The sequence below is a fragment of the Phalaenopsis equestris genome, unplaced genomic scaffold (genome assembly GCF_001263595.1).
Source record: "Phalaenopsis equestris unplaced genomic scaffold, ASM126359v1 Scaffold000613, whole genome shotgun sequence".
In the NCBI taxonomy this organism is placed as follows: domain Eukaryota; kingdom Viridiplantae; phylum Streptophyta; class Magnoliopsida; order Asparagales; family Orchidaceae; genus Phalaenopsis; species Phalaenopsis equestris.
In genome coordinates, this window is record NW_018165053.1 from 54,660 (window position 1) to 63,859 (window position 9,200).

The 9,200-nt window shown below is 44.7% G+C and overlaps 1 protein-coding gene across 1 annotated transcript in view; it reads right to left on the reverse strand.

The window, feature by feature from the left end:
• LOC110029940 (histone-lysine N-methyltransferase ASHR1) overlaps window positions 1-9,200 on the reverse strand; it is a 28,325-nt gene that overhangs the window by 16,642 nt on the left and 2,483 nt on the right. The gene's annotated exons all lie outside the window — the stretch shown is intronic.

The window sequence follows — 9,200 nt, forward strand, 5'->3', positions numbered from 1 at the left end:
AATTTGCGGATAGCCACAGGTGATATGGCTCACAAGTACCTTTGATGGACGACTCCAGATCGCACAACCGATCGACAACATCCACCCCATTCGGATGGACGATCTATTTTCGGGAGAGTCGAGAGGGGTATCCCCCGGATAAATTCACCAAGATTATGGTCACTGATCCGACTTGACGGTCACCCGTCCTATACTCCGTATAGTCCAACATCTGCTCAACCTCACAATTGTCCTGCCAAACCGTAACCCTGCTACGTAACTTCTCGATCACACTGGGTATCCCGGCCTAGAGCCAGGTATCCATGTCAATGGATCCCACACATTGCATATGCAAGATCACTAAAAGGCCCCAACTTGTCCTAGAGAGGCACAGGATTTAATTGTACGATAGTTTATCCCTATAAATAGGGGGTGTTTCATAAGTAAACGGGGGATCAATTACACTCTTCATAAAAGAAGGGTGTGGGGTGTATTTTTCCTCTATTCCTTCTCTCTTTTCTTGTCTAACGCTCTATTCCTTAGGCATGTCTCCTAGCTTGAGATTGAACATCCTAAAAGGTGCGGTGAGTGTGGATTCATGCAAACAACAAGAAGAATACGGTGATAATAGAAAGAGGAAGGCAACCAAGGGAAGGTGACAAACAAGGAACCAGTACAAGACAACATCGGCACGCAACCGACATTATCTCAGCCATCCTTAGAGGAAAACGCCCATCGAAGGAATTTTCAGAAGATAACCAGGGCAAGGGGAACTGTGCAACCTAGCGACAGTGCGAAGGAGCGCAAATGCCCTGCCAATCACGCTTACCAACGACCATCTCCCACGATTGAGAAACCACCCAAACAAAGCTATAGTTGTTCCGGGAATAATTAATGACTTCGTACTCGAGAGTATCCTCATTGACATCGGAAGCTCCGTGAATGTCTTATTCAAGTCGGTGTTCAATAAGCTCAATCTTCAGAACGACACGTTGACGGCGCCGGGAAATCCACTTTTTGGATTTTCAGGCGAATGAAATGAACCACTTGGCGTAATGTTAATGGCAATTAATTGCGGCGAACGAGAGAAGCAATTCACAGATACAAAGGATTTCTTGGTAGTTGACTCACCACCGACATACAACACCATCTTCGGCCGACTAAACTTGAACTGATTTAGGGTCATGGTATCCACTTACTACGTGGCAGTCAAATTCTTCGGGGATGGCAAAGTAATCACAATCAAAGGGGATCTGGATCAATTGTTAGTATGCTACGTCCGAGCAGTTGGGAGCGTTGAATAGGAGCTGCTGGACCTACAGACTCGGAGAGAGGGTGATCTCGAGACCAATAAAACCACCCACGAAATCCCTGTCAGCGAGGGCGACCCCCTTAAATCTTTTCTAATAAGTGACAACTTTGACGCAGGATCCCGAGGACTTCTATTCCAAACACTCAAGGATTATCGTGACGTTTTCGCCTGCTCTGTCGCTGAGATGCTAGGGATACCAGCCGATGTAGCTTGCCACAGGCTAAACATAAGCCCTACGACCTGACCAGTCAAGCAAAAAGCCAAAAATTCGGTAACCGCGTTGGCGACACTCATCAAGGAAGAGATCCTAAAGCTTCAATAAGCAGAATTCATCCAGGAAATACAATATCCCACTTGGCTCTCGAATGTCGTCATGGTCTATAAAAATGGCAGATGTGCGTCGACATTACCAATCTGAATAGCACCTGCCCTAAAAATTGTTATCTGCTGCCCAGAATTGAAGCCCTAGTTTATGTTGCCGTAGAATACTCAATCATGAGTTTCTTAGACGCCTTCTCAGGATACTACTAGATCAAGAAGCGCCCAGTAGACGCCAAGATAAACACAATCATCACAACTGAAGGCATATTTTGTTATAATATAATGCCCATAGGACTTAAAAATGCTCGGACAACGTACGTCTGATGGAAGTAATTTTTAAATATCAAAAAAGAAAAAATATTAAGGTCTACATCGACAATATCCTTGTCAAAATCCGAACGGCAGAAGAACACAAAATTTCTGGAAGAGACATTTAAAACCTTAAAAAAATACAATATGAGGTTGAACCCCCTGAAGTGCGCGTTCAGAGCCTCCACCGACAAGTTCTTAGGTTACCTCCTCACCCTGAAAGGAATAAAAGCAAATCCCGACAAATTTATGTGCTCATTGACATGATGCCCCCACGAACACAAAAATTAACCGGTCAGATCGCGTCTCTTAGCTGATTCATTTTAAGATCGGGCGACAAGTGTGCCCCATGCTTCAAGCCCTCCGAAAGGCCAAAAATTTCCAGTGGACAAAAGAATGTCAAAAGGCCTTCCAAAACCTCAAAGATTCTCTGTCTTTTCCACCACTCTTCCAAAGCCAGAGGCCAAACGAGGAACTCTCCCTATACCTGGAAGTGTGCACCGAAGCGATTAGCTTTATATTGGTCCGGAAGGAGCTAGGGAATCAATTCCCGGTTTATTACACCAATTGAGTTTTTTAAGGAGCGGAGGTCAGGTATTTGATTATTAAAAACTAGCATTTGCACTAATTGTGTTTGCTCACAAGTTACGACCTTATTTCCAAACGCACTCCATTCAGATAAGCACATACCATCCACTTAAATCAGTATTCACCCGACCCAAACACTCCAATCGGTTGCTCAAATGGGGAGTAGAACTGAGTAAATATGACATCAATTATGATCCCCGAACGACAATCAAGGTCCAAGTAGTCACAAATTTCCTATCACATTTTTCAAAGCAAGGTAACTCGATCAAAGAGAGCTCGGACGAAAGTAAGTAGTGGATATTTTACGTGAACGACACCTCAAACAAGACTGGAGCAAGGTTAGGACTCGCCCTCAACAGCCCGACAGAAGAACACATGTACCACCCTATATCTGTCGAATTCCACATAATAAACTAGGCAGAATACAAAGTCCTGATTGCCAGACTGCAACTGGCCCACAAACTGGGCGCCCGAATTCTCGCAGTAAAGTCAGACTAACAACTCGTAGTAAATCAGGTAAGAGAAAAGTTTGAGGCCAAAGACAAGATAATGTTGCAGTGCCTAAACAAAGCCAAGGCAGAGGCCCGGAAGTTCATGTGATTTTGAATTGAAGAAATTAGCAGAGAAGAAAATCACGTAGCAGACTTGTTGTCCAGGTGTATCCGTTTAGGAAGCAGAGAACCACAAGAGCTCAGCTGACCAATCATTGAGGAACCCGAGCTTATGGTGGTAGAAAGGGACAAAGCCATGAGTTGGGTCGACCCATACATTTAAGTTTTTTGAAAAACGAAAAACCCGAAGGAAATTGCCAAAAGGTTTAGACACAACGCCACTCAATATCCCCTGATAGACGGAACACTTTTTCGAAAGTCCACCACATCGCTATACCTGAGGTGTGTTAGGGAAACAAAAATGGAGGATACCTCCAGGAGGTTCACTCCGGAGAATGTGAGAGTCACTCTGGTGGAAAGACATTAGCACATCAAATCCAACGACACGCGTATTTCTGACCGACACTATTGAAAGACACAAAGACTTTCTCCAAGCAAAGCAAACAATTGCAAAAAAATGGCTCGTTGCAGCATCACACGACCCACAAATTGTAGCCAATCACTAGTCCATGGCCTTTAGTCGTATGTGGACTAAACATCTTGGCGTCATTCCCACCATCCAAAGGTCAATGTTGACTCATCCTGGTAGTCGTAGATTGCCTCTCAAAGTGGATTGAAGCGAAGGCCCTTACTTGAATCACTATGAAAGTAGTCAGGAACTTCATTTGAACTGACTTGATTTGTCGATATGGTCTACCATTCACAATCATAACGGACAACGACACTCAGTTCACGGACAAACAAATCCAGAACTTCTATCAAAGTCAAGGCATCAACTTCAAGTTCGCCTCGATCCACCATCCACGAACCAACGGACAAGCCAAGGCATCCAACAAGATCATCCTCAATCTATTAAGAAAGAGGGCGGAGGACATGAAGGGCATTTGGGCGGAAACCCTCTCATCAATGAGCTGTCTGGACAACCCCTTCAACTGCGAATGGCCAAACACATTTCTTGCCCTCACACGGAATGAAGGTCATGCTGCCGGTAGAGTACGACTTCCAAAGCCAAATGGTTCACAAAGTAGCGACATTCAAGAAGGGGACCTCGCAGATTGGTAAAAGACAAACGGTGATGGAGTGTCACTCATGCTTGACCTCGAGGAAGAAATCTGAGCACACTCTGCCCTGCAATAGGAAGACAAAAGGAGAACCACACGATACTACAACCGACACATCCGTAATGAGATCTTTTTCCCAAGAGATCTAGTACTAAAGAAAATCGACCCAGTAATAAGGGGACAAGCTGCAAGAAAACTATATCAAACATGGAGCGGACCTTAACATCATTGATCGCCGATCAGGACAAAGAGCCTACAAACTAAAAGCACATTTAGGAAACGAAATCCTAAGGACATGGGGTGGAGACGACCTGAAAAAAATTTTCTGTAACGATTATATTGTAAAAGCAATAAAAAATGAAGAATATTCTACCAAAATTTATAACCTAGAATCCTTCTTTCATTTCACCAAATAAGGTATACACACGCAATGCCAATCAAACTAGGAACCGAAGGAATTTTTTTTAGGTGAGAACAGACACCAGAGAACTAATAACCCACAAACTAAAGGGCTACAGGTCGTGGCACCAAGATCACCCGACCAAATATAAATCGAAGAATACCAGTTGTGGAGCCAAGATCGCCCGACTGCGTACGAATCAGATATCACCTGTCGTGGCGCCAAGATCGTCCGACGACATACTAATCAAGTACCAATTGTGGCGCCAAGATGACCCAGCTGCACGAATCAGAGGTCACCGACCATGGTCCCAAGATCACTCAATGGCGCACTTATCGAAGAGTGTCAGCTGTGGCACAAAGATCACCCGACTTCATACAAATCAGATATCACCAGCTGTGGCGCTAAGATAGCCCGACTGCATACTTATCGAAAATTACCGTGGGGCCAAGATCGCCCAGTCACGTATAAATCTAAGATCATTGGTTGTAGCGTCAAGATTGTCCATTCGTGTACCTATCAAAGTCGGTCATGATGCCAAGATCGCCCGGGGGCGTACTAATTGAAAAGCGTCAGTTGTGGCGCAAAAATCGTCTGATTGCGTCTAAATAAAAAATTATTGATCATGACGCAAAGATCGCCCAACTGTGTATCAATAAAAAATCACCAGTCGTGGTGCCAAGATCGTCCGATCACATATAAATCTAAATTCATTAGTCGTAGTGCCAAAGTTGCCCAATAGCGTACTTGTCAAAACCTGCTATAGCGCCAAGATCGTCCGACGACGTACTAATCAAAGAGTGTAAGATGTGGTGCCAAGATCGCCCGGGTGTTAACAAATCAAAGATCACCGGTCGTAGCTCCAAGATCGTCTGACTCTGCACTAATAAAAAAATATCAGTCGTGACGCCAAGATCGTCTGGCCACGTATAAATCTAAGATCACTAGTTGTAGCGCCAAGATTGCCCGACCACGTACCTATCAAAATCGGCCATTGATGCCAAGATCGCCTGACTGCATATAAAAAAAGAAGTCGGTCATGGCCCCAAGTACGCCGGATGACACAACTGTACACATAAGGAAAGAGAGAGCGAAAGCATAAAGAAAACTGCAATTCCATTTCAAAAAACAAGTGACCAAAATAGGAGGATTACATGGAAAAAGAGTAACAAAAGGAAGATATGTCGGGTCACTTAGTGATCGCAAGCTCACTGTCAGCATCAGCTTTGTCTCCGCCAGGCCTGTCTGCCTTATCGTCGGAGTCAACAAAAAGGGAGGCGAGGTTCTCCATATTACAACACTTTGGATCCACCAAACCAGCTTTCATAAAGTGATCATTAGTAATACAAAGACCCACTCAGATCTGAGCCTGTCACCGCAAGGTCACTCCGCGAAACCATCCCTGACATCGTCTCTTCTAAGGCTTTAACTTTGGCGATGAGAGCAGCGATAGTTGCTAATACTCTAGGATCGCCACCGCTTGATCCCCTCAGGGGAAGATCTTCGATACCTGCTCTTCTAACTCGTTATTTTTGGCAGTTAGAGAAACACTGGTTTGCTCATGCTCCTTGACCCGGGTCTCCCACTCCTGGGTTGAGGTCTCCAACATTTTCTCTAAAGATCAGATTTCTATTTCCCCTTCTCTCTTAACCCGCAATATCTTGGCCACCATCTGACCAACACTTTTCCTTTTTCTTTCTTCATGAGTTTGAGCTTGGTCAGATAATGGAAAACGACAGGGGCCAAGAAGCTGCACCTATCCAAAACCTCGCATAAGTTCATTGGACCGGATAGGGCGGCATTCAAACCATCAGATTGGGACACCTCCATCAAATAACTCAGAAGGTTGACCGCCTCCCTAGTAGGGAGACCAGTGAACCAATCTCTCTTAGTATCCACCATCAGATACCTCCCACCATAACTCCCGAATACATTGCTCAAACCACCAATCCATGCGACCCACTCTGGGGGTGGCCCTTAACTCTGGGACATGGGTGGTGGTGGTATAATTTCTACATTGACCAAATTCTTAAAACACTTAAGGTCCAGATCAACGTTCCAATAACCCAGATGAAGTCCCTTGAAATGCCCTCGAAGTTCCTATACACACTTCAAAGGTTCAAATAAAAAAAAATAAAGGGAGGCTGAATGTCTCCCTTACCCAGATTGGATCTGTTGGAAACTTTTCCCAGTAGAGCAGCAGACCTCTCCCTCTCCGAAGGCATTTTCGCCCTAGGCCACTTTTCCCCAGCTTTAGCTGAAGCCGCCTCAGCCCTCCTCTTCTTTCTCATCCGACCTCCTCCAAAGATCCTCATTCATACCTCCAGAAGCATCAGGCCACAAAACTCTATTAACTACTTCTCTACTCGTAAATTGAGAGACGGATATCTCCCTCCCCTCAAGCTATTAGCATAAATGCAAACGCTATCAGATAGCGTCCTCGGCCTCACCATCTCCTAGGCTGAAGGTCGAACAACAATTCCCCAGCTTTGGAGGCATGTGGTGATCACAAAATTTGACCGCCAGTCCTTCACCTTATTCTTGACCCCTACCACTCGGAGTCAAGGGAAGAAGAGAAAACTGCATACCTTGTCAATCAATCTTAAACTTGAAGAAGTATGAAAACAAATCGCTCGACCATGGAATCTCAACCTGACGTAGGTAAATGATAAAGGTCATGATGAGGGCAATGGAGTTCAGAGTAATTTGCGCAGGGATGATACCATAATCATTCAGCAAAGACCTCATCTCAGGGCAGAAGGACAACCTCAACCCATATCGAAATTGGGCCACATAGACAACCAAGCTATCTCTGTAGTCTCCGACCGACTTCTCCCCTTTGGTAACGGCACGGAGAATAAGGTTCGGTCCAAAAGAAAACAAGTTCAGCAGAGCCGCTCTTTGCCCCTCGGAGATAATCGAAGAAATCCCAGGAGAAATGACACCGAAGAGCTCGGAAGAGTATCTAGGAGCCATTGCTCGAGAAAGGGCAAATGCTAGGAAAAAGAAAAGTTATGCAAGGAGCTCAAGCACCAGACCCATTAATTTATAATAACACATAGAAGTCAAATCTTCGCTAAGGCAACACAGCAACACCATTATAAAAGGCACATAAAAAGCATCAAATAAAAATACGGGTAGCAAGGAACTGATATACATAGATAAAATATATAAATCATTTAGTAAATGGAAATACATATGAGCTTACCGATTAACGGAAAATATCCAATTGCAAACAATCAGTCATTCGACAAGGAAAAATTTCAGAGCACTTTCAGTTTTGGCTTCAGTTGGGGCATACCCTAACTGAGCCAGTCGGTTAAACATTAACTCACCACCTATTCTAACCAAATCTATCTTACTCATCTCAGTTAACGAACGAGAAGCCCAAATATCTTGACAGAAGGCAATAAATTTGGCTCTCACTCAATTCAGATCACCTTGGAGGGCAACCTCACAAGCCCAAGAAACAACTAATTCTTCCCTCTCGGAGCACGAGTCGCCAACACGATCACCCACACCAGCTGACGGAATCTCAGGACCATGAGGGTAGAGTTCAATCAATCGGAACGACACAGGGACCTCTGACTCCTGCGAGAATTCAATTGTCTGACGCGCCAGACCACTCCTAACAACCTCCCGGAATGACGAAAACCTCAGCAAGATCACGGCAGCCCGCTACACTAGGCAACAACACATTGCGATCAAGAGAGAGTATAACCTTCTCCTTTTCACTGTAAGGAAGTTTGCCACCCAATCCGAGTCTGACGCAGCAATAGAACGAACCTCACTTTCCACCTCCTGTGTTGATGGTGGGGGACGGGAAAGTGATAAAGAAACATCTTCCTCGTTGGACCTCAAAGCTCTACCATGAACGCCGGCCACTGATTCCCCTGAGGACGACAGTTCGAAAGAAGACTCACTCTCTCGTCCTTCCCCTAACTCAGGAGGTCCAAGGAAACGAACTGCTCCACCAAATAGATCAACCTCACGACGTTCCTCTCAAGTCATGCAATGCTTCTTCATGGGATAACTGCTCTCAATCCTCACAGATCCACCCACAGATTGACTGTAATTTGAATTGGAAGATCCCACTGCAACCACGGGATCCAAGGACTTCACTCCAGTCGAAGTGCGCCCATCCAAACAACCCATCTTGAGGGTAGATCTTGCCATGTCTTTCAAAGATTGGATGAACAAAGCTCATCCTTCCTCATCAATGGATGTGGTTAACCTACCACTCTACATCCTAAACACTGTTGGAAAAAATACGAGACAGGTCTCAAAGGATGTCTCAAAAAGATAAGTGATTACTTACTATATAGTAATAGTCATGAATGTCATGAAATTGTTTTAAAAAATTCTCTTTTCCTTGTTGCAGCTGTCGTCATCAAGGAACAAGAGAATCAGGGAACTCCAATATGTACATAAAAAATAATGTAGACGCGAATTGTAAAGTTGATATGCAGATAGCCACAAGTGATATGGCTCACAACTACCTTTCAAGGACGACTCTAGATCGCACAACCGATCAACAATAGTCACCCCGTCCGGATGGGCGATACATTTCCGGGAGAGTCGGGAGGGGTATCCTCTGGATAAATTCGCCAAGATTATGG